Raw genomic sequence first — 26494 nt, 5'->3', positions numbered from 1 at the left:
CCAAGCGTCCTCGAAAAAGGTCCAAAGTTTGTTGTCGAGCCTAAGAAGACTGCAGCTGAACTTGAGGCTCTGGTGCGCAAGGTTGGGGATGCCACCGCCCAAGAGCGCGAAAAAGAAAGGTGCATCTCGGAAGGTGTGGACGTTTTACGGAGCACAAAACTGCCTACCTGTAGCCTCCCCGTGAGTTGCGCTGTGCACGTTTTACGCCAGAATGAATTGTCTATTGTTCAGGCAGATATGGAAGGTGGATTCGCAGTTTTCTCTGCTGCTGACTATCGGACTAAAGCAAATCGTGCCATCATCTCCCTTTTCATCAGCAGTAACGATGTAAAGCTTGCGAAAGTTAAAAAAGACGCTCTAAGCCTGTGTGAAAGTATGAAGCTATAGTTCCTGACCCGCTCCATAGCAAGTAAAGAAAGCTTAAGCTTGAAGGCATTTTTCACGGCGAAGACCACAAACTAGATTTCCCGTTTCGCGCTATTGACTCGGCGAACGGGGCATGGCAAAAGCCCCTTGCGTTATTCGTGCAGCAAAAGCTGAAGCTTTTAGTAGTTGACGATGCGTTTATGATAAAAAACTCAGACGAAGTATTAGACTTTTTAAAAGCCAAGCCAACGACGAGGGGCTCTTAGCGTTTTCAATCGATATTAAGGGCCTTTTTTTTTTATTTACTCCCCCTGAAGGAGCTTTTAAACTGCGTTCAAAGCGCAATTGACAACAGCGGTGTTGTGGGTTTCCAAACCTCTGCTGGTATGACAGACGCTGTCTTTTTAGAGCTTTTAAAGTTTTATCTTACTTCAACATTCATCTCATGAGAAGGGGGCACGTTCATTGAAAGAAAAAACGGGATCTCCATCGGGTCATGCATCGCGCCTATTTTAAGCGAATTGTTTTTAGCCTATCACGATCGTGTTTTAAGTGAGCATTTACCTGGGTCGAATGTAAAACGCGTTTTTAGGTATGTAGATGACTACCTCATAGTTTTAGATTGTAAATCTGTTAAGTTTGACGAATCAGTTTCCCGTGTGTTGGAGATTTTTAACGACTGTCTTACGCCCTTGGAGTTGATACATGAGGTTCCCCAGGGCGTTCACACATGAGGTTCCCCCGGGCGGTTCTCTCGCGTTCCTTGATTTGATGTTTAATTTTATTGAAGAACGTACGTGCTGGCTGTACGAGCCCCGTGCGTCAAAACCGCTACTTCCTTATTCCTCCAACCACACAAAACTGGTAAGTCGTGTCTAAAAAATTCGTTTTTGAAGTCATGTGTGCATTCAGCAGAAAAAAAGCTTCATGGATCAACCGCCTGTTGTCTGCTGGGTACCCCCAACATTTGCTCACAGCAGTGGCTCGTGACTTATTGAAAGAGTTAAAACGTGGTGGCCAGTTGTCATGTGTCAGGGCACCCCCTGAGAGGGGGACGCATCAAACACCCGAAAAACAGGAATGAAAAGAACAAAGGAACGGCCATTTTAAGTGCGCGCCAGGAGCGCGCCAATCAGCAAGCGCCAGCGCCGACGCACCAAGGAATCCTGGGAAAAGGTGGCACCACACTGGTCGGCCAATCAGGGAAGGCCACGCAAGTGACCAGTGGCGAGATGGCCATATAAGGACATAGCAGAGGCGAAAATCCAATGGGAGTGCGCCACGGGAGAGCCCGGAGGATATAAAAGCGGGGCGCACGAATAGAGCGGGGGAGGCAAGAAACCGAAGACAACCAGGAGGCGGCCGGAGCACGTGAGCTTCGCGGAACGAGCCAGGGGGACGCGGCCAGGCCATCGACCACGCCATTCGAGCCTGGGCGGGAGCGGGCCGACTTCGCATCGGCACCGTCATCCTCGGTGCACCACGAACCTGTGTCTTCGTGGCCCCAGCGGCATCGGTCGGGCACCAGCGGCCAGCGTCCACGCTCCGTCGACGTTCGTCTCGACGGCCCCGAAGGCGACGTTCGTGCCCAGCCGACCTGGAACCTCGAGCGGCAGCGGCTACCAGGGGGTAGCCACCGAGGAAGCATGTCGCCGAAGGGATGACCGCGCGCGTCGAACGCCGGCATCAAGGACCTCCAGCGAGAGCGGCTACCAGGGGGTAGCCACAGAGGAAAGACGTGAGGACGCGCGGAGCCCACGCCGTCCAAGGAGTGACCGCGCGCATCGCACGCCGGCACCGACGAAGCGAGACGACGACGGCTACCACCGAGTCGCGGCCACGCAAGGGTGCGACACGTCAGCGCCGACGACCGGGGTAGGCCAGTCCATTGTAGGGACATAGTTGTAGGTGTAGACAGATAACCTTGAAGGTGATAGAATGAGTGTATTTGAGATAATGGTGTAAGACTTTACTGTAGAATCTTTGTGTTTTGCTTTGAACTGTATTTGTGATATTTAGTTTGAGGTTTGATTGTTTATCGGGTGCGTAGTTTAAAATATTGAGTGCTTTGCCCGAAGGTTTTTTTGTGTGTGCATTAAATGTATGTTGTTAAACACGTCAACGGCTTCCCCGTGTCCATTGCTCCGAGCTGGTTAAGACCACCCCACCATCCGTTCCCGTGACACCAGTACTGCCCGGAGATAAGGCGAAGGGAGAAAAAATTTGTGGTGGTTCCGTATATACGCATGGTTGCGCATACCCTCAAGAAGATTGGCATGCGCGCAGGTGTTGCAGTAATTTTCACTGCCCCTAACAATCTTTCGAAGCTGTGTCCGATGGTGAATGGCGGTGGCAGAGAAAAAGTGGGGTGCTCGAAGAAACACCGGGAACAATTTGCTGAATGTGATGAAGGCGTTATTCTCTCCCCTTGGATTGTAGAGATGCCTTAATGATAGGCTGAGCGAACATAACCTCGTAGACAAGACGGCTGCTTCGGGCCACCTAGCTGCGCACTGCAAAGATTGTACCTGCGTGCCGCTGATCGGGAAGTGCTCAGTAATCGCTAGAGGAAAGGACCGGCATACGCGAGAGGTTATCGAGGCACTCGAGATTGACCGACTGAAGGAAAACTGCGTCAGCAGGACATCTGTTGCACTCTCAGAAAAAGAAAAACAGTTTCTGCAGCAACGAGCCTAGAAGGCGGAGCGCGAGATAAGTGTTCGTCATTTTTTGGGGCGTTGTTATTGGATGCGCGTTAGTTTATGTCTTTCATGGCGAAATAAAAAATCAGCTGTAGTTCCGCGCTGGTCCATCTCTTCCTTGTGTGTCCTCGTCTTTGTGCGCTGTGAACCCATTTAAGAGCTACACCAACTAGCCCACCAAGCCATCCTCGTGAATCTCATACAGCGTTCAGGTACTCCGCCTCGAAGGGAGTAAGTAACTCCCACGAGGGGTGTTTCGCCTCTCGTTTTGGCGGCCACGCCTCTGGTTTTGGCGGCCTGGAAGAGTAGCCCATGCTTCAAAAGGGAGTGAAGTATGCGACAAGCCTTTCTACTCCTATAGACAAAGGGCCCAGAATTCCTCGACTTCTTAGAGTGTAGCCTCTTCATGTTTCTTTAGTTTCAACCTTCCCTGCAGCTATGACTACCGTTTCTTGAATAAGGCTTTTGCAGTAACTGTCTTCTAAATTGCCACGAATATCTCATTCTCCAGCGACTGCATTTTTTCGCCAGGAAAAGAGATTCCAAATTCGCGGTCGTGCTTTGACCGCTTTTCTATTCACTCAGCGCAATAAGGGCTTCCTGTACCTTGGGTTTACGCCTTACAATAACGTTTTACGCTGATTTTATTGATTTAGTACCTGTATTAACTTTCTCTGGCCTTTAATTTGCGGTAAATGTTTTAGTCGCGTACCAGTCAGAGAAGCGTCGCATGTGCGCGTGTGTTGCTACTTTGCCTTCAGAGAGTTTACTAAGCTTGATAAAGCTTACAAACTAGCAAACCAAAGGCACATTCTTCCATGCACAAATCCTCCCGTGGCTGGGTTTCAACTGAGCGAGCGAATTGCGACGACCCGGCTACCGGCCTGCTGACTCTGTTGGAGGGTCGGCGAGCTGCGCAGTAGCGCAGTCAAGCCAAGCCGTCTCGCGTGAGGTAATGTTAAATCAGACACTTTCAAATTGATTTTTCTACTAAATAATGTCGCATAAACGCCCCGCGACGGTAGTCGAAACTTGGCCTAGGGTCTCCAGACTATACAACTTGCGCTAATCCCTAGAGATCACTCCAGTGAGGACACCCAGTTCCGCTGTTTCGTCATTTTTCGCACCTCAATTTCGAAGGTGGCCGACTTTCTCTCTCTCTCTCTTATTCGCGTTTTTGAGATGTGGCGCTCGCAAAAGCCAGAGAGGCTGGAGCTCGGTTGTCCGGTGCGGGAGAAGAGCCCTGGGTAGCTGCAGCTGCGGCGGCGGCGTATCAACCGCTGCCGACCCACACGCTTCTCGTGAAGACAATACGCGTGCCCTGTAGCTGTCAGTCAGCGCCCACTTCCCCAGCCCTGCCGGGCCAAATATTTGTTTGCTCTCGCCAGCCTGCGGGCGAAATACCCTTTGGCACCGCAACAGCGCAGGAGTACGACAAGCGCTTGCCCATTGTATGCCGGGCTACTTGGGCATGCACGAAGAGAGTGGCGTGGTTGGCGGGCTGCTCCGTTGCTGCGGCGGCAGCCTTGGCCGCCGGCGCGGCCTGCGTCGGCCACGTGCACCCCCCGAGCGGATTGCGCTCGCAGACGTCTCCCGTGCCTGACGCCGGCCGCGAGAAACGGGCGCAGGTGTGCAGGAGAAAAGCCAGCCCATTTACTCCCTGTGTGTCCCGATAGTGATCAAGGGCTTGAAATGAGGCTGTTTCGGCTGAGCTCCCCTGATAGGGAACGAACTTCGCGCTTTAAACGCGAAGTTCGGGCTACTTAAACGCAGAAATTTCGATCTGCCTGCACGTCGGTCTGTCAGACTCTATTCAGCCACCCGGCCAAAGTGGAACTGAAGCTCCGCAATCCCACAGCTAAATCAAAACGTTTAAAGGGACACTGAAGTGAATTTGTCAAGCTCCCGTTTTTGCTTGCACTGTGTAGACTGGCTCAAATTAGCACACTTTTCATCGTTTATCCGGTTGACAAATCGGTAATTATTTTACAAAGCGCGAAAGAAGAAAAACTACCATGCGCGGTTTGCGGCGGCCGCACAAACTAAGCTGTGACGTTGGGAGGAGGGGGCGCCGTGATTGGACGATGCCCAAGGTTAGCAATCAAACAAGTTTCGGTTTCGGTTTCGGTCTGTAAAACAACATGTTTGACATTCGATGGCGTCGTTGGAAGGGCATTCTCAATATCCCAGTTATCGTAGTACCGCGCTTCTGCCATGTTGTCGGCTGTAAAATGCATAAGATAAGCCTCCCAGGACGGCTTGGAATCGTAGGATTCACTATCTGAGGCCTACGCAGTGCACTGAACGCCCTCCGCGTCCCCGCAGACCCTCAAATGCATGCGCTTTTCCCCCATATTTGGAGCTTGCCTCGCTCATGCCTGTATCGTAAAAAGCGTGTTCGCACCAGGCCAAGGGTCTGTTGATTCTGGCCTGTGCCCACTGCCCGCAAGCAGTCGGTGCTTATGTCAACAGCACGCTAACGAGAACTCGCCAGCGCGGCAGTGCCAGCCTGCGCGAGTTCTGTGGACTAGTTCGTGGAGCAATGAACGTTGCGGCCCAAAAAAAGGTGAACTCAGTATAGAAAACATCGGCGAAAAACGAAAAAGTGAACTCATAAAAAAAAAAAAGCATGTAGCCGCGGCGATTCGAATTTGTGACTGGCAAAACACTTCGGGTGACATACCTAGCGCACCAGACGACTAGGCCACCGGAGGCCGCTGGCGGTAATGGAAAATATCAGGTATATAATGTATAATCAGTTTACACTTATATTTAGTTTTGGCATTTCAAGCAGCTTAGGTGACTATTTGTTGTATTGCGCTCGTGCAGTAAGCGTCCCCCGAGTTTCCACAATAGCTCACGTCTAGCAATTGCATTTCGTAGACGGGAAAGCGTTCGCAGATGCGTAGTCGTGCTCCTGACCAATCTGCTTGTTCGCCCAGCGCAAAAAAGTGCTTCCCGCACCCTAGTTTTACGCTGTACGGTAAAAATATCAGTTGATTTTATTTCCTTAGTACCTATATTGACTTCGCTCACTCTTCTCCCCCTTCAAGAGGCCTTATATTTTCCTACTGGCGTACCAGTCAGCGAAGCGTCGCATGTGCGCTTGTGCAGCGCTTGTGTGAAGCGACCTTGACTTGGAGCTAGATACAGTGTACAAACTAACGAAGTAAAGAAAGGCGCATTCTTCCATTCCCAAACGTGTTGTGGCTTAGTTTCAACTGATCGAACGAATTGCGACGACCCGTTGGCGGCCGGCGGACTAAACGGTGGGCCGACTGACTCGGTCGCGGAAGGTCGGCGAGCCGTGCAGTAGCGCAGCCAATTGTCAGCTCCTCTCCTGCTGACGTCACACAAAAACGCCACAGAAAATGGGCGAGCGTAAAGAGAGGAGGACAGCATTTTCGAATTGATTTTTCTACTAAATAAATTCGCGTAAACGCGCACAGAGTGGTCGAAACAGGGCCCAGGGACTCCGGACTACAGTTTGCGCTCGTAATCCCGCATTGTTTACAAATCACTTCAGTGTCCCTTTAAGTTCGGTGGCATACTTGTCAACATTGTTGAACAAGAACACAACATTACGCAAATATGAGGCAGCAAATCAATGCTCAAGTGATAGTTGCAGTGTTCCATTATAAAAAATTTGCGATAACCAATGAAACACTACCCGATGCATTCACTCTGTCATCTGCTGTCGCCCGCGCCATTATAGCTTCTGGCGGCATTTTAAGAAAGCAAACGGCAACAGTTACGAAAGGTTCCACTAGATAGGTTCCACGTTCGGCTTGGAACGCAGGTGGAGTAGGGCAACGTGGTTTTATAACTATTGAAGTAGGGTGCCTCGATTCATGCTAGCCTCCGATGTGCCGCAGCGCGGGTACCAAGGCACCCGGCCTGGAGCAGGGGAACGCGGTAAAGTTAAATTGACATGAGCAAACCTCTAGAGCGTACCATGCGAGGAGCGCGACGGAAGAGGAACAGCCTGAGAGGTGAGCGGGAAACTATCGGAAACTATCGGTGAGCGAAAGACTATCGTCTTTTGTCGACATCTGCAACAAAAGGAGCAGATAAGCGGCCTTTTTTTTCCATTTCCTTTGTTACCGTAGAATGCGTTGCGTAGAATGCGTTGCGCCGGATGAGTAGAATCCGGTTCCGACGGAAATTCTGCACGGACGTCACCGTAACTCTCTCGCGCTCGATGAGCGAGCCCCAATGAAGCAGACGACAAGTGCGAGAATACCTAAGCCGACGTCACGAAGACGCACTTCACAGCGCCACTCGTGGTCGCGCTTACCGCCAACAAGCACTGCGTGGTCTCCTGCAGTGCTCATCTCTAGTGGGATCGTCTGGCGCGCAGACCCGCCGGCGGTCTCCACGGCGAGCGCCTCCGCCCTGGACGCCCGCCGAGTTGTGGACTCGTGTTCAAGCGGCGGCATGCGATTGGCGACTTTACATGTGCCTTCTCTGCTCAGTCCTCGCAGTTAGAACCTCTCTTTCAACGCCATCCTGCTCTTCTCCGTGTGACAAAGCATCGTTTCTCCAGCCTCCATTCGGAGTCGCAAGAAGTAGCGCTACCCGGACGGACTCACCAATGGGAATGTTTCAGCCGCGCAGTGCTGCCAACCTCCGAAGCCACTTTTCCCTCGAAATTCCCTCGATTTCCCTAATTTTTTATGAATGCGGGTATTATATTCGGTTACAACTTAATAACGGCACCACTCCGCCGAAGCGCAGGACCCGTGACGTCAGTGCGCGCGCGTTTTGAAAGAGGATCGGGGTAAATGCGTGACATCATCTGCTTTTCTCACCGAGATTGTTCGTCCGAAAAGTCATGAAAACGGCTCGTGTCCGGCGTGGTTATTGTGTGCGTGCGCCGGCTGTGATTGCTAGCAGTTGTTTATCTTGCGTCTATCATTTTAGAACTCATCGATTGTCAACACCTCACCCCACCAATTCATAGACGGCGCGAGATATCGTAATTATGACATGCGCATGAAAAAATAAGTTTTAATATAGCGCGTAAAACAGCGAATGCGTCGTTAATTTGTATAAGACTCCCCATGTTACAGAGATCGATGCAGTTATACGTACGTGAAGTACTCGATGTGCTGAAGCATTAAGTTCGCGAGGTAGGCAACATTATGCGCGCTCGGCAACGACGCGGAGAACAATTTTAGATTTTTAGATTATGCTGACGGGTAAAAACAACGGCATCAAACACTCTTGTGTTTAGTAATGTGTGCACAAAAGCCACGCTAATCGGAGGTGCACATAGGTAGCGCGCTGTGTGTCAAAAGAAAAACAATTACAGAATTGCTCCTTTCAGATCACGCGTGAAAAATAACTTCGCTTCTGCTTCGTTGTTACGCGTGAGTTTATTACTTTCTATTGCTGGTTATTGCTCCTTACCTGTGCATTGCCTAAGCGCTGTCATCATTTCTACGACTGTCCTTAATATCACGCTGTTAAGCGTTTTTTTACGCAGTCTTGGCAAGAAAGCCTGCAGTTTACAGGAAGCGACCATGAAGTGTATGCCCGTAAAAATCGTGCTTGACGGCGCTGCATATTTTTGGGAAAAAGCGCTTTTAACCTCAACGCAATGCAACGCAATGCAAGTCTCAACGCAATGCAATTCTGATCGAGTCTACGCAGGCATTTCCAAATGGATGGTAAATTCTCCATTCCTTAAAAATGCTCTTTCGCAGCTGCCATGGCAATTGCGATTTTGAGAACGCCAATATAGGTTATAGCAGGCTATTTCACTTCTGTCAGATTGTTATACGCCCTAACACACGGAATTTGGAGTGTCATTTTACGATACTGGGGAAATAGCCTGTGCAGGGAAAATTTTTTGGCGTCAGTTACAGCTCACCTTTTTATGCCCATTGCTTGAATTTACACCTGCTGGGGCAAGCTCAAAAAAATCGCAGTCCAAATAGCAAAAACGTTTACTTTTCTCGTAGTTATATGTGGGAGTGAATTCTTCACACTTATAAATTGGCGAGAGAACAATCACATAAACAGCATTTGTTATAATTCCCTTTTGCGCTGAAATGTTTATGAATGGGAAGTTGTAGTGTCTTCTATGCAAATTCAAGTGACAAAACAAGGGCATGATGCAGACAGTCTCACTGGCAGACATACTCATAGATACGAGCTTGAGGTACCAATTTACAAATATGAAAAGATTATTAGAACCCAGAAACATTAGCAGGCGCCTCCCCCACCCCAACCAAAATAAATTGGGCTAAAACGTGTTGTGTGGTTTTGACATGGAGCTTCACTGAACACCAGAATGCAGAGTGCGACAGGTGAGTCCCTCCCTGCAGGCCTTCCATCTGGATTTACCACTAGGGCACTACCGCAGGTGTATGAAGACATTCACAGTGCCCGTACGCAGTTTTCTTCAATGTTTCCTCCACATTATCACAATAACGCACTGCTAAGAACCTCGATATCTCACATTTCTCTCTGAAGTATGCTTTACAGCCCAGATGTTGAAACAGCTGCTTACACTTCTGTTCAGCTGCTTATTTATATACGTGAGGCACTTTCGACAAACTTGACACTCAGTCTTCTTTATCACATCAAAACAAAGCCGCATTCAATGATCTCCCCACACCCGTGATATGACAGTCACAGTTTGTCGTGGCTTACAATGAGCCTGAGATTATTACACATGCATTCGGTATAAGCAGTGTACTCTACATGCACAAAACTCCCAACGGCTGCTTTTTTGATAACATTCAACACGACACCAAGCCAGGGATGTGTTGCAAAATTGGAACTGCACCATCAATTATAATTTTTAAATTACATATTACATACATTGAATTACACTGCAAGCTTTGACTTAAAATAACATACAAGCACACCTGTAGTGGGAGGAAAATGTACACATCCTTAGTGAAAGAACAAAACATCCCATACGTGGCGCTGCCATGAAAAGTCCATTCAAGCACATAAGTAGCATGTGATGCCACTTAGAACACTGCAGTGATTTCCCTTATACAGTAGAATCTCGATAAACGAAAATCGCTTAAACGGAATTGCCGCTTAAACGGAACAGTAGCCAGTACGTTGGTTGGTTTTGTATTCAGATAACGTAAAAAAAACTCTCGGCAATCGGAACTACAGTTTCCACGTGGCCGTTTAAACGGAACCAGAAATGGAACTTCTTGTGAAACCAATTGGCATGAGAATCAGCTTTTTACGGTTCCGGCTGTTTCGTGATTTTTTTTTCTCCCTCGTAAGCCTCGTCTCGTTAGTGGTCAGCCGTGTTAGCGCAACGAATGCAACATCGCAGTTGTTGTTCCAGTCGTATGGTCTCGATTTAAGACGCCGAGACTACGGGGCTCTGCTCCTATTGCCTCGTTCGTGCCATCGTGGTGCTATTCGCGCTTCATTACCGCGTTGCCTTTCAATTCAATTCAATTTTTTTTTCAATTCAATTTTATTCAGGGATGTATACATATTTATATATGGGTTGTAATACAGACGGAGGTCCCAAGACCGAAGCCGTAAGTAGGACCTCCGATGACGATACACAAAATATTACGAGCGACGTTAAAAAAATAAAAAGGTATACAGAACTATTGAACCATAAAGAACTACATATACAAAGCCAAACTATAAAACTATACAGAACTATTGAACAATACATAACTATGTATTCAGAGACAAAAAAACTAAATAGAACTTCAGATACAGGTATAACAAGTAGTAGATTTCAAGCAAAATATAAACAACGAGATACAATAAAAAATTGAACATTAATATACCACAAGAAATTTAAATGTCAAGCAGGTAGTTCCTAAGTACAGTTTTGAACTTATAGAAAGAATTTGTTTTAATATAGCTGGGTAAAGAATTCCAAAAAGATATCGCTGAAAACAGTATTGTATGCTTACCATAATTAGTTCGAATCTTAGGAAGCAAGAAATTGTTTTGACTCGAAAAACGCGTGTTATTCGTATTAGTAATCATGCGAACCGGGAAAACCTCTAATACGAGTTCGCGATTAAGAATTTTGAAAAATAAGATACCGAGGCTGTACCGATAAATTTGAGTTAGAGGCAAAACCCGAAGTTGTTGAAATAGTGGAAAGGAAGAAGATCGACGGGGTACAGAGTTGATGACGCGAATAGCTTGTTTCTGTAATGTAACGAGGGGTGACAAATGGGTGGCGTAAGAGCTACCCCAGGATGTTATACAGTAGGTTAAATGACAGTGAACGAAATCAAAGTATAAGCCCAGAAGGATTTGAGTGTTAAAATATGGACGCGCCCGAATCAATGCCCTTATACCGAAAGACGCCTTTTTAACAATTGAAATTACATGCTCATCAAATTTAAAGTTCGAATCAATGACAACGCCTAGAAAGTTAGTACGGCTGCAAAAGGCAATTTTTTTAGAATTTAGATAGAGACTTGAAAAAGTAGGAAGTGTCTTGTTAGGGGAGCAATAAAGCATAAAGCAGGTTTTACTAACGTTAATGGATAGTTTATTTGATAAACACCAGCGCTGTAGTGAAAACAAGTCAGCTTGCAATTTAGACACTAAATTACTAACATCGTTATCACTGGAGAAGATAGTTGTGTCGTCGGCATATAAGATACATTGTGAAGTTGTTAAGCACTGAGGCAAGTCATTAATGTACGTCAAAAATAGAAGAGGCCCCAAGATTGAGCCTTGGGGTACACCTTTGTTAATATTAACCGGGTGTGACGTCTGGCCGTTAACGCAGACTACCTGACGCCTGTTTGAAAGAAACCTTTTTAAAGTTTTCCTCTACCTTCCTAAGTTTTCCTAAGTTTGCCTTCCTCTACATTCGGTGGCTCGTAAGCACTCGCGAACTTGAGGCCTCTAGCCTCCGTGAAGATGCCGTTGCAAGGACTCAAACAAACATATTTGATGCATTTGATGCTCAGGGACTCATTGTTGCCAAATTAACTGTGTGAGTGCTGTGCCTAAACCTCTTTTAGTTTTCATGCTTTCTGAAAAACTATCAGCTGCATTCACCTTCTGATGCTTCGATGATGATGATGAAATTGAGGTTTAATGGCGCAGCAACCTTTCGGTTATAATGCGCCAAACACAAGCTAAGAAGATATCAGTGTAAGTTAAAAGTTTTGCTCAAGGTATCATAAATATAGAAATGATTATTTTTAAAAACAGTTCCGTGAGATGAAGTAGCTAAAACTGGTGTAAAAAGCCAGTGTCTCTAAAGAATTCAAAAACTTTAGTGAAAGGTACCATTGGTTCATCACCAAGTAAAAGCATTGGGTGTAAGGGTATACAAAAGGTGTATAAAGCTCTAAAATGTCTAATGCGGGCCGCTTCTAGGTATGGACAACTTATTAAGATTTGCAGTACAGTAAGAGGTTCTCCACAGTGCTCGCAAATAGGTTCCTGCTCCTTTTTCAACAGGAAGCCATGTGTCAGCACGGTGTGACCTATACGCAGCCGGCACAAAATAACCTCGAAGAAACGATCTCGATGTCTACAACTTTTCCATTCAGATACGTAAGGTTTGACTAGATGTAGTTTATTTCTGGTTTGTTTATCCCATTCAGACTGCCAGTACAACTTCATTGACTTTCGTATGCTGTTTCGAATGTCCTGGTAGGGAAGCTTTAACTCTGTTATTTCAAGATGCTTGGTCTCATATGCTGCTTCATCAGCGGTTTCATTTTCTGGGATGCCGATATGGCTTGGTACCCAACAAAGGACAACTCTGACCACTGCTAATGTAAGGCAGCACAGTCGGTTTTTTAGCTCACCCACAGCTGCGTTCTTTGAAGGGACAAGGGAGGTTACAGCATGTATGGCACTCAAAGAATCTGTAAAAATGGCCACTTTTTGTACTCCCTTTGCTATTACATCTTCAACAGCTGAGGTTATACCAAGAATTTCCGCAGTAAAAACGCTACTCTCATCAGCAATCCTCTTTGCTACTGTCACAGGTGGATTGAAAACAGCAAAACCTGCATGACAGGAGGTTTTTGAGCCATCAGTAAAGTAGTGACAACAGTTACTGTACTTGTCTTTAAGTTCGTGAAATTCTTGGCGGAAAATGTGGTGTGGAAACATCTTTTTGTCGTATTTTAACAACGATAGATCACATTCGACGGCCCTGTGGTCCCAAGGGGCCACAGCGTCCGAAAAACTCAGAAGGTTTGACGGGCACATCTTGAACGAATACCGAGACATGTATTCCTCCAAACGAAGGGCAAGAGGGCGGACCACTCTGGGCTTGTTTGCATACAGTTTCTTGTACCTATTCTCAGACACTTCACCAGCACAGGGATGGTCCTTTATACATGCTGTTTTGGCTGCATATACTCCACTTAAGTATACTCGACGGTACTCCAGGGGCCATTCATTGCACTCAACGTAGAGACTGTCGATGGGGGAGGTGCGATATGCACCTGTGGCAAGTCTGAGGCCCAGATTGTGTACTGGGTCGAGTGAGGTCAGGACTGACTGGCGGGCTGACCCATACACGATACAGCCATAATCAAGACGAGACCGAACCATCGAGCTATAAATTCTTAGCATACATGTGCGGTCTGCCCCCCATGACTTGTGCGACAGAATTTTCAGTATGTTCAACGTTTTCATGCAGGTCATTTTGAGCTTCTTTATATGAGCTCCAAATGCCAATTTCGAGTCAAATTAGACACCCAAGAATTTGTGCTCGCGGTGTACTGGAACGGGTACATCCTTAATTTTTATATCAGGGTTGGGATGCATACCTCGTTTTCGTGTAAAGCACACACATGCACACTTCTCGGGAGAAAAACGAAAACCATTTTCATCCGCCCATCGTTGTAACCGATTTACCGCAGTTTGGACCTGCCTTTCACAGATCGAGAGGTTACAGGAGCGAAAAGCGATCTGAAAGTCATCCACATAAAGGGAGTACATGACTGGCCGGGGAATAACCTTTGCCAAAGAATTTATCTTGATGGCAAAAAGGGTCACACTCAGTACACTGCCCTGAGGAACTCCATTTTCCTGAGGGAATGTACGGGATAGTGTATTGCCAAGTCTTACATTGAAGGTTCGTTCCTGGAGAAAATCTTCAATACATGAAAACATTCGCCCTCTGATTCCCATTGCTGCTAAATCCTTGAGAATGCCATAACGCCAGGTTGTATCATAAGCCTTTGCCATATCAAAAAATATGGCAAGGCAGAACTGATTATTAACAAAGGCATCTCGTATCGCTGTTTCAAGCCTCACCAGGTGGTCAGTCATAGACCGAAACTGCCGAAACCCGCATTGAAACCTATCTAGATAACCAGAACTTTGATGAATAAAAACCAACCTAAAATTGAACATCCTCTCAAAGGTCTTGCACAAACAGCTGGTCAAAGTTATGGGTCGGTAGCTTGATGGACACTCTGGGGGCTTGCCATCCTTCAGTAATGGTATTACTATAGCCTTTTTCCATGCTTTAGGCAGCCTACCTGTTTTCCAGATTTTGTTAAAGAACTCCAAAATCACTTCTAAACACCCATCACTTAAGTGCTGCAGAAAGGCATAGTGAATAATGTCGGGGCCGACGGAGGTAGCCTTGCACTGAGCTAATGCTCGTTTCAGTTCATACAAAGTGAATTCTTTATTATATTCCTCTGTGCTATTGCTATAGTTTTTAATCTTGAACTTTTCAGCATTATTTTTATGTGCCAGGAATTCTTTTGTATAATTTTTATCACTAGAGACTTCTGCAAAGTGGGCACCTAAAACATCTGCTTGTGTTTCCAGTAAGTTGCACGCACCGTCTGTAGAGAAAAGTGGTATGCTGAACCGTCTGTAGTTGCCTTTAATTTTACGCAAATGGTCCCAGACCTTTTTTGTGGGAGGGGCAGTATTTATTGTACTTACAAAGCTTTGCCATGAATTCCTTTTGGCCACTTTTCTGATTTTCCGGGCGGCAGCACGGGCTGCTTTAAAGCTCAGACAGTTCTCTAAGGTGGGGTACCGTCTAAATACACCCCATGCCTTGTTCTGCTTTTTCCGGGATTCGCGACACGCATCGTTCCACCACGGCTTTGGTTGCTTGGGAATCCGTCCAGATGTTTGGGGGATCGCAACTTTTGTTCCTCCTCGCAGTTCCTCGCAGATGTAGGTTTTTGCCTCATCAATGGACATGCTGCTGTCAAATCGATCAAAGGAAACTAACTCCTTAAATCTTTCCCAATCTGCCCTCTCGAGCTACCATCGGGGTGAACAGCTCTTGAGGGAAGGAAGGGTCTGCACTTCGCGCAACAAGGCAGGAAAGTGATCACTTCCATATGGATCATTCACAGCACTCCACTTATAATCCATCTGGAGGTCCGGCGACCCAACACAAAGGTCTAGAGCAGAGAAACTTCCATTACCTGCAGAAAAATGCGTCTTATCTCCGTTATTGAAAACAACTAAGCTGTTGGTAGTTACCCACTGCTCAATGAGTTTTCCCCGGCTATCTATTCTTTCCCCTCCCCACAAGTAGTGATGAGCATTGAAATCTCCCATACTAATTATTGGAGCTGGAAGTTGTTCAACGAGGTCATTAAGTTCTTGTAAGGACACATGATCTGATGGTGGCAGGTACAAAGACACAACAGTGACAAGCTTGTTAATATAGACTTGTGCTGCAACAGCCTCCAGCGTAGTGTTAAGTTGTATCGACTTGAGAATTGTGCCTGGTGCCACAGCCAAGGCCACACCACAGGAGGCACGGGTGCAGTCTTCTCAGTCATTTCGAAGGAGGTGAAAGTTGCGAAAGATGTTGTCATGTCTTTTCGTTAGATTTGTCTCCTGCAAGGCTATTATTTTGGGTTCATATTTGTGTATAATTGCATGAATATCATCTATATTGTGCAATAATCCACGGCTGTTCCATTGGACTATTTGCACCATATGGGTGTCTTCTAGAGTTTTCGCTTTCGAAGTCAAGTAGGTGTGGATGAAGACATGCTCCCAGAGGCACTAGGGCACACTTCAATCTCCTCCTCTACCTCTCTTGCACTGCCTTCAGTTCCATGAATACCATTAGGGGGACCAGGTGGTTTTCCCCGGCCCTTTGGCTTCTGCCGAGGGTCGGGGGGGTCCCCAGGTCGTTGCCGCCCAGGAGCAGCACCTGCAGCAGTGCCACTTCCTGAAGGCGCCTTCCTCTGAGGTACGTCGACCGTCACCCGAGGAGAGGAGGTCGATGGTGTGGCAGGGGTGGGGCCTGCGCAGTCTTCTGGTGGCTTAGAAGCCACACCAGTTTCTTTGGTGGCCGGGAGCTTGGCTGCCGGCTTGACTCGTTTAGGGGGATGTGGTTCTGCGCAGTTCCCCTGAGTGGACTACGCCAGTGCCGGAAATTGAGGCAGCCCCACCCCCTGACGGGCTACCTCAGCAAAGGACCCTTTCTGATTGAAGGCCAGGCGTCGTTTAGCCTCCTGGAAGGGCACATTCTCTTTCACCTTGATCGCTAGCAGCTCTTTCTCCTGTCGGAAGCGTGGGCACTTCCTGGAGTACGCGGGGTGTTCACCACTGCATTTCACACATTTGACTTCTTCTACATCACAGGCGTCATTTCCATGTTCGGTGCTAGCGCACAGTGCACAGGTCGGTTTTCCACGGCATGACTGCTGTGTGTGCCCGTACCTCTGGCAGCGGAAGCAGCGCCTGTGGTTTGGTACGTACGGTCTCACACGTAGATTCAGGTAGCCTAGGTGTACGTTGTCGGGTAAGGTGGTGGAGTTGAAGGTTAGAGCCAAATGTTTTGTGGCAATTTCCTCATCTTTCCTGCGTATCTTTATTCTTCGCACTCCAATAACATTTGTCTGTTCTTCTTTAAACCCCTCCAGAATCTCATCTTCAGACACATCAATCAAGTCTTCATCCGACACTACCCCCAACCTAGTATTTAAGGTGCGGTGGGCAGTTAAGTGAACCTTGTGTGTTGCTAGTTCTTTCATTGACAGCAGGGCATCTGACTGAAATTTTGCTTGGATCTCCACAAGGAGATCCCCGGTTGGCAGCTTTTTAACACTGTAACTTGGTCCAAGTAGATTTCTCAGCTCTCTGGCTACTGCAAACGGCGACACTTTCCTCAAGGGCTTCTGAGGGTCGTCAGATTGCATCAGCAGAAATTTCGGGAAGGTCGTCTCAGTCAGTGAACGATTGCTGTTCGTACTTTGCGAGGCATTAACTTCGGTGCGCCCCCGTTTAGGAGGGCGATCAGGGTCAAGCTTTTTCTTCTTATCCATGAGAAGTGAAATGTTCGGCAGCGGTGCTGGTCACCCACCACGGAGCCCAACAAGGGAACGTGACTTTGTCACGCTAACCATACAGCGCTACTATAACCCCATGACATCTAATCAAGGCTGATTATAACAACAGGGTTAACCCTTGCCACCTGAGGGGGAAAAAGGAAGTTCAGGAAAAGAATAGGTGACAGGACAGGGATGGAAAGGTGATAGAAAAGAGAAAGGAGAGAGAGGAAGGATAGGAAAAGGCGACTGGCTGATTTCCCCAGGGCGGGTCAGTCCTGGGGTGCCGTCTGCAAGAAGCAGGGGCCGAAGTTGCGTGTTGTTTCAGCTGAGGGGCCGTAAAGGTCCACAAACAACCTCAGCGTCAACTCAGCAACCAGGATTCCATTTTCCTTGGACACGGCTAAGCCACGCACAGCTGGGGCGTGGGTGGGTCCAACCCACAAGGGCTCGGGGCCCGCGGTGTCACCACTACCGTCACCTTCAACTCACAAGGTGCCCCTGCGGGCACTCTGATGCTTCGAGTTCCATGAAATGGTATTGATAGTGTGTACGCACATAAATTTGCGCTTTCATACATTTATCTCGGTAAACGGAACTAATTGTTTCGGTCCCTTGAAGTTCCGTTCATCGAGAGTCTTCTGTACCTTACTTCCAAATGCTGCCGGTGCAAACGGGCTTAGTGAGATGGTTATACAAGTCGTTTTCTGCCTCAGCACCTCGGCAACTCTTCACTGCCAGCAGTTTCAAATGAAATAAAATCGCCAAACAACAAGAAACAACGAGAAGCCTGAAGAAAATATCCAAACCATCTTTGTGATCCTCCCAAACATCCCTAAACCTACTAATAAGACGTTTGTGATGGCGCAGAAAATTAATGCGTTGGGCACAAAAAAAAACAATATTATACAAGTCAACAACAACGAAAGAAATAGAAGGCCGCCGCTTTATTTCCTGCTGTGCGATGCGCGTGTAGGGGCCCGCTGCTTTGTACGTAGCATTAGACTGTTCATAAGAGCATCGCAAAAATACTGTAGGGAAGCCTACGAATTTTGAATACTTATCGAGGACCTCGAAGCGCTGAACCTCGCAAATAAGCTAGAAAAGACGAGTTACACACGACCTTCTGACCGATGCTTTGAAGAAAGTTGTTCTCTCTCCTCGTGTGTTGAAAACTTGTGGGGGATACACCTGGAAATTATTTATATGTGTCAGAAGCTAGCAAAAATAAGTAGATTACCGGAAAGACACATTTTAATGCACTAAAGCATCAAAGTGGGCGGTTTCTAGCCCAGGCACTGCTGCCCCTCACAAGCGGAGTGTAGCAGACGACAGCGGCGCGAGTCCCTAAGCCGACGTCAGAGCCAGGGGGCGCCACTCAAACATCTCACCGCCAACACGGTGTGGAATCTAATTTTTCGCTGTTGTCCGCATTTTTTGTGTAATATATGAGCGTTGTTACGAATACGTGCTGATTGATTGATTATGGCGTTCAATGCACCCACGCTACACAGGTGGTTAGGCGCACCATAGTGGAAAGCTCCGGATCAATTTTCACCACCTGGTTATCTTAAACGTCGGCCGAAAGCCGGCAAAGTGCCGCACTAACTGCTTCGGTGTTTACCAGTCCGTTTGTAACTTTTATATTTGTTCACCCCACAATTCTTACTCGAATGTGCGCTACATTTACGCGGAAATAGCTCGTTCGGCAAGCTTATAAGCCCTGCCTAATTTGCGTGTACATCATAGCTCCTGTCGCGGGAAATGAGCTAATGGCCGCATGGCCATTTCCTTTTTAAGTGCAGAATACTTTATGGGCTCGCTTTGTCGTCTTAGTTCGCCAACTGTCGATGCGACTGCCGGAATCTGGGTCAGGAGTCAAGGTCGTGTTCACGTCGCCTAAGAAGCTTTTGTCTTTGTGCAGGTTGAGCTGCTCCACGCGTGCGCGGACACCGATGCGGTATGAAGCACAGAGACGCCTTTGTGAAATGCCGACGTAGCGTTGTCTACAAAATTCCTCTGTCGTGTGGCAGACACTATATCGGCCAGACCGGCAGATGCTTAAACGTTCGGCTACAAGAGCACAGGAACAAGGCCGGGAGCGTTGCCACCGACGGCCAGCTGGCTGCCCATTGTAAAAAATGTGTCGCGGGAAACCCGTGTCATCCTCTGTACGACCAAACAACCGTCTTGTATTTTCACCGCTCGGGCCTGACAAGAGAAATTGTGGAAGAGGCAGAGATAGCAAGGTCTGCCGATCAATGCGTCAGCAGGCCGTCTGTAGCCTTATCGAAACTTGAGCTGGATTTCTTGTCGTAGGCGGTACGTCACTGTATTTCTTGTTTCGCCCATCGTTTTGATGTTTCCCTTTCCTTCCTCCTCTCTTCATGCTAGCCAGACGTGTTTATAGGCGCTGGTTCTGCAATAAACGTTTTGTTGTAAGTTTAGCGCTTGTCCCGTTCCCGCCTCGTCCTGTGTTTTTTAAATAGCGCTTGGTTTCTGTGTTTCCCCCTTGTGAGCACCTGGGGCCGTATTCTGCTATCCGACGCCCTTCCGACGCGCGTCGGAAGTTCGTGACGTCAAAATGACGTGCAAATAGCCAACCGCCCCGCCCTCGAAGATCGCGGGAAGTACGTCATCGCCTTCGGGGACAATCTCATAACTTTCAAATGCTGCTAAAGCGAAATTAATAAAAATGTTTAGATATAACAAAGCCTTTCCTGTTTGTGTGTTTTCACGGGCACTGCCGTTGCTGCTAATGCTAGTTTAACAGGTTTACACGCATTTATGTTTTTACTTTGTTCCGTTATGAGGCGCCAGGGAGCGCTGCGCGCGGCACAGCTGTTTTTAAAGGAGGCATATTTGAACGCTCAGTACAGTTGCTGCGCAAAAATTTCGTCCCACAAGGGCGTTCTCTTGGGACGAAAAGCGACGTAAACGGTACGCTGTTGCCCGGCAGTTATATATAAGACGGCTGTGACGTGAGTGCGATATTTTGATCGATTTTCTAACGCCATGTCATTGTTCGGCCACTCTCGCTTGTGCAGTGAATTAAACCCGTTTTTCAAAACGCATGTGTGCGCGTTTTGCGCACGATCAGATTACGTACTTATATTGTCACGAAGCCAAGGATGACGCAGTTGTCTTGAAGGAAAAACAAGTTTATTATGGCGAACTTGTGCTCCCCTAACAACTCAAAAAAATACAGAGGCGGCGAAGCAGCGGTCAACAGAGTGACTTGTGCAGACGAGTGTCGTCGAATCGAATGCCGCGGCGTCTGCTCTGCACGCTTTTATCTTTCGGCGCAAATGTTTCTCGAACCGTCCATTGAAATACAGAACATTGTAGATCAGAGAAGATTATTCTGGGCTAGTGCCGTTAGGGCGAAACAGTCTGCTTATCTGAATGAGATAGCCCGTGCGGCATAAAAATAAAGAATGGAAGACGCGCTTCGCGGACACAGATAACAGAGCCAGGCGTGGCCGGGCGATAAAAACAAACAATAAATAAACAAACCCATACATAGCTCGCGGTAATATCACGGCAAGCTCGTTTTAATTTTTTTTTTAATGAAAGCAGGGGTGCAAGTGCAACGTCAATGAAAGAGAGTACTGACCTCCAGACTTTAGCGACCCGAGGATACGTTTCCTGCCTAGCTTTGTTTCATGAGCTATATTAATATGCTATTCTGCGTGACGAACTGCTCTAACAGCCTAAGCCTGTATCACGTCAAATCGACCACGCCCACAAATTTGGTGCTTAAGCATGCAACTTGAAGTAGTTTGCTCAGTTTTTTTCTTAAAACATCCCGAGAATCAAACCGCCTTCCCGCAGGTATTGTTTCCATCCACAATAATCACTTGTTTCTACAAGCATAGGTACAACTCAGTGACTGTGCAATGAGGTGCAATTTTTGTAATTGAGCACCTGCAATGTATTCTTACGTTAGCATATTTTGTAATTCCATTTTCCTATTTAATGCCTCTACCCTTCAGGGTTAAATAGGTAAAGTATACCGCAATACGCTTCGTTAACTAAGATAGAGACCAAATTTTCAACCCCTTATTGTTTTTTGGCCGTTAAGCTCATAATGAACACATTTTCAGGCACACTGGAGCTGGAGAGCTGCTGGTTGTGGAAGGCCCTGAACAAACAACCAGTACTGTGGGCCTCAACAAGAATAGATGCCAACTATGAGCACTTTAACAAGCTGGAGTAGAGAAAGCAGTTTTGGCATTGCATCACAAACATCAATGTGCCCTTCTTTATTTTTGCAATGAAGTTACGTTGGTTTCTGTGCACTTTAAATAAGGCTGTGTACTACAGAAATGCTATAGTTGATTTTGTCACGATTATTTTTTCCCAGTGTTGGTTACTCTTGGACGGTGCTGCTGCATGCAGGGGAAAAGGAAACAGTTCAACATAACTTGTAACACCCTGATTTATTGAGGAAAAATTCAATACGCCTTTGTAGATGCTGCTGTTGGCTTATCGTAATTATTTTTTACAAGCAGGTGTCCTTCATGAAAGAAAAAATCGCAATATCACTTTAAAAATCTAAGCAAGCAGTCATCAAAGCACTGAGTGCTAGAATACATGCAATGGTGGGGTAAATGAAACTTTTGTGACCATTTTTCCACTTATCATGAGAATGTCAGAGTAAACCATGACAGTGAACTCTTTGTTAAGAGACAGCCTCCAATATTTTAAGCATGTTTACTTTTTGTATCAACAGTGGAGATGCATACTGGCATATCGTGTTCTCTTAAGTAAAATGATCTGTCAGAGATTTCCAAACAAAGTCACCGTGCAATGGTTGTGCTATGTCATAATATAACTCTTGACTGGATTGAACTAATTGTGTCCAGAAGATTCCGCAGTATACTGATTATTTTTTTTTGTTTGTGGTACATGCATCATCATTCTTTGCTTCACAGCAGAATGACGGTTACAGTGTAATAAACAGAATTTTCTCAAGAGAATCTTGACCGGTCTCTATACCCACAACAAGGCCTCACGACCCATCAAAACAGTAGTCACGGCCTATCCCAGATTAAGCAACACCGTGTCACGACATAGTATATAGTGGTCGAAAGCAAAGCAACTTTCTCTGTTGTCCTCACACAACCATGTCAAACACAAAACGTCAAGAAGCTTCTCTACAGGAAACAATGTCGCGTCAGGGCAAAGTATATGCTACATGAAACAACAACAAAACAATTTTCTCCCGACAAAACAAACATTGCACACCACACACAATCAGAAACGAAAGTTTAAAATGACATGTTTAGTGCCACAAAGCTGTCTGAAGATGCGTTGGTTGCCCTGCCCTTCAGGAGCTTCTTGCTCCTGTCGGGGGCAGGCACCTCATCAGCCGCATCGTCTGTATCACTGCCCTCGTCCCTTGGTGCTGCTGCAGCTATTGTCGTCAGTCGTTCCAACAGGCAGCCACACAACACACACTGACAATGTTGGCTGCCAGAAGAGGCCTATGAAGAAAAGCTGGTGCTACTGCAGGCAAGGAAAACAGCTCTTGAGAACTGCAATGCTGCACTTCACGACAGAGCACATCGAAGCATGTGCGGCATTGTACTTTTCTTCAGGTGTCTGGGGCCTGGACGACGAGCAGGGGGTGTCATGAGCCACGACTCGAGCAGGTGGCCACCGTCAACCCCAGAACTCGCCAGGCTTTACACGTCACGGGCAAAAGTGAACAGCCAGTCACACAAAGGCACTGTAGTCGGCAGTCACGGTCAGGGCCTTCATACTGGCGTCGCACACCTGAAAGAAATACATAACACAAATATGTACTAAAGCATTAAACAAGCACACAGTTTGAAAAAAGGAAAAGGTAATAAACAAGAGCAAGAATATAAAGAATTAGGTTACTTGGAACTGATTCACTCCGCAACTGCATGCAACGACAAACGACATCGCCGTGTTGTATGTGCCTTTTTTTTAATCGTCGCTGTTTCGCGTAGCAGGGGAATTAGAGCATGCAGGCGACCTGAGAGGAAAATTGGTTACTTACAACTATAGATAAGGGCCCTCCCACCCATCTATGCGGTACAACTGCGAAATACAACCCCTCCCCTCCCCACCCCGCATTTCGAAATCGATAAACCCTTAAAACGAGCCGACAAGCTGAACTTGTCACCTATTCACTATGTGTCAAGCAGGGGGAAACATCTCAGCCGAAGTGAAGGCGCCGAAGCAGTTGACACACGATGGGGGCGGGGCGAGGGCGATATACGTTACGCATATATTACACGGTTCTTTATGAAGTCAGTTAGACGACCAACACAATACACCTGTTTATCTTTCTTTATAAGCTTTTTTTCTTTCAAGACGCCACCCTATTCGATACCTCTGAACGTGTTCATTTTAGCTACATTTATTGACATACCTTTTCGATATCATTTCACTTAAGCGAACATAGGCCAGAGAGTTAAAAGATTATTTACATATGCATGCATCTGCTAAGTTTTTTTTTTTTTTTTTTGACACACTATTTGATCATGCACAATTGCGAAATTTATGGGAGATCACTGCCACCACACCACACCGCTCAAAACAAACGCATTTCAGTGACTGCTTTTCAGACATCGCGCTCCTTTTCCCTTCGATGCAAAACAATTTTTTGCTTCCGTAACAAACGTAGCCAGAAACAAGTAGTACTTACACCGTGCTTACGTCGCCGGGGTATCCAAAACCCTCGTGTATCGGAGCTCCGTACGTGCCGACACCACAGTGTGAACGCTGCGACTGGCGTCGGGGTGCGACAGTGTTTCATGGTGGCAGAAAACGCTTTGCAAACTGTCAGTTGCGAAGAGGGACACAGCACGCACAGCACCTTCGTATCTGTTGACACTTCGCTGCACCTCGATGGCCGATAAGGGCTTCCAATTTCAGCGCCTTGGCAACGGCGTGAATGCTGCGGCTGACCGACGGCTGCGTCATGCCAAGAGTATCACCGCTACCGACAATCTGTTGAAAGCTGCCGGTAGCGAAGAGCCTCAGAGCGCACATCACGTTCGCTTCCGTAGATAGCCCCGTCGCACCTCGAGGCCTAACGTGCTCGTTAAGTGCGTCGCACAGCATCCGCGCCGGGCCCTTGTTGACACGGAAACGGCGCTGAAAGTCGCCGTCACTCAGTCGACGCTCAGGCACGGGATCCTCCTCCAGCAGCTCCAACAAAAGTGCGAACACAGGCGTCATATACGCAGCCATCGTACAATCCGATGCGCTCTTAACCGCGCCGGATTTCACCCGCCGGTCGCGGGAGAACGAGCGGGAGCCTTTGGCTACGTGACGTCACCAAAAAATGGCCAAAATATAGCCGCGTGACGTAGGCCGGCTGACGTTTTCCGCTCCGAGCCAATCGTGAGAGCCCACTTTCTCCTCTCTCTAAACAACCGCGTCGGAAGGGCGCCGGAAATCGTTCCGGCGCGCGTCGGATGACCAGCAGAATACGGCCCCTGCTGGCGAGGGCAGAGACGCCGGAACGATATCTTTCTTGGGCTACTTGAACGCGGAAATTTTGGTTTGTCTGCCTGCCTGTCCCTCCATTCAGCCGCCTGGCCAAAGTTAGGGCAGATGATGAACAATAGGTTTGTATACCCGCAGCCAAATCTTAACGTGGCAATGTTCATACTTGTCAACATTGCTGGGCCAAAACAAAAAAAAATACGCATATCTGAGGCAAGACGTCAACACATAAGAGATGTTCGCAACGTTCCTTTATTAAAAATACACGGATGGTTGATTGAATGAAAAATACGTCCAGGAAAGTACAAAAGAGGTCGGCCGTGGTTTCCCTAGAGGCATAAAAGGAACAAAGGGGACTAGACGACGCACGTGAAGATAGGGTGCCTTGATTCACGTGCGTCTCCGCCGTACGGCAGCACTGGCATCGGGCGTGGAGCAGTGCGCGAACGCGATAAATTTAAATTGACTTGAGCGTTTATCTTGACAGGTGCGATACGGGAAAGAGCCGCATGAGAGGTGAGCGGTAAAGGGAATGGGGGCATTTACTTGGTAGGGGCGCCAGACGACTATCGTCTTTCGTTGACATTCGCAACGAAGTGAGGATCCTGATACGCGGTCAATTTCTTACTGGGGAGGGGGGCTGAACCGAAATTCGCTTGTTCATTTTTATGTGCTGCAAAATGTTTAAGCTATTAAGCCCAAGTTTCGCTGTAGACAGATTTTTTTCTTCAATTAACCCTATGAAACAATTTTGTCGTTATGCACTGCTTCTTTGTGAACTTTAAACTTTTGAACTTTGTAGTCACAAAGTGCGCCAACGGAACTGGTACGTTCTAGGTTTATTTAACGTGCACGAGTGCCGAATTTTCTTTTTCCAAAAGAGAAAGACTAAACAGTTGTAGCAGAGCGGAGAGGCGGTCCCGGTACGGTACCCGGTACACCGGCGCATGCGTACAACCAGTTTTACCGCCTCTGCGCATGCGCAGTAGCGCCGGTCGCTTACCGGGCACCGTACCGGGACCGGTTGTCCACTCTGCTAAAACTTTATTAACTGTAGAGAACGTCGAGGGCTGCCTGCCGCCGTGGTAGCAGGGCTGGTCGCATTCGTGCCTTCCGCCCGAAAAATTAGAGCAGCTTCGTACCACCGGAATATTTATAGCATATTTGCCAATCATCCAGGGTGGGAATCAAGTTGGAAACGCAATCGACAAGGCGAAGCGTGGCCTTTTCACCTACCCTTCATTTCGCGGTTCCTTATTTAAGGTAGCGTCCACAAATAATGCGTCCCCAAATAATCAGCGAAGCGAAATTCCCCTCTCCCCTGCACCCTCAGAAAGGAAACACCTTTGCAAAATTCACAGCGCGTCCGGACAAGGACTTTCGCTACTTTTAACTAGTTTTCACACACTCATCGCTGATGCCCAGCAGGCATGTGAAGACGGCGCGACCCTGCTAGCTCCTGCAGTGATCAGCTCTGCCTGCACAGTTTGCTCTGTATGTGTCACTCGGACAACGCATGACTCACAGTGGCACGCTGCAGTCGTAATCGTGGCAGTGAGCAGACCTTAACCGGCCGTGAAGACATCTTCCCGCACGACAGCCCCCCCCCCCCCCTACACACACATCATACAAAAGACGCCCGATGCATACACTGCGGGTATATTGCGCTAACGGTTAGTCCTA

At 47.4% G+C, this 26494-nt stretch overlaps 1 protein-coding gene and 1 long non-coding RNA gene across 5 annotated transcripts in view; both read right to left on the bottom strand.

Moving 5' to 3' along the window:
• The window catches only part of LOC144151392 (uncharacterized), a 458541-nt gene that overhangs the window by 376070 nt on the left and 55977 nt on the right, over positions 1-26494 (bottom strand). The gene's annotated exons all lie outside the window — the stretch shown is intronic.
• Positions 21841-26378, bottom strand: LOC144153985 (uncharacterized). The gene is made up of 2 exons (XR_013319423.1): positions 24006-26378; positions 21841-23104 (listed from the first exon to the last, which is right to left on the bottom strand). It is a non-coding gene; the product is annotated as an uncharacterized LOC144153985 (long non-coding RNA).

This window comes from Haemaphysalis longicornis, unplaced genomic scaffold, assembly GCF_048455015.1.
Source record: "Haemaphysalis longicornis isolate Haplotype H1 unplaced genomic scaffold, Haemaphysalis longicornis Haplotype H1 scaffold_9, whole genome shotgun sequence".
Lineage (NCBI taxonomy): Eukaryota > Metazoa > Arthropoda > Arachnida > Ixodida > Ixodidae > Haemaphysalis > Haemaphysalis longicornis.
The sequence above is the reverse complement of the archived record's forward strand: the minus strand, read 5'-3'. Positions and strand labels throughout refer to the sequence as shown.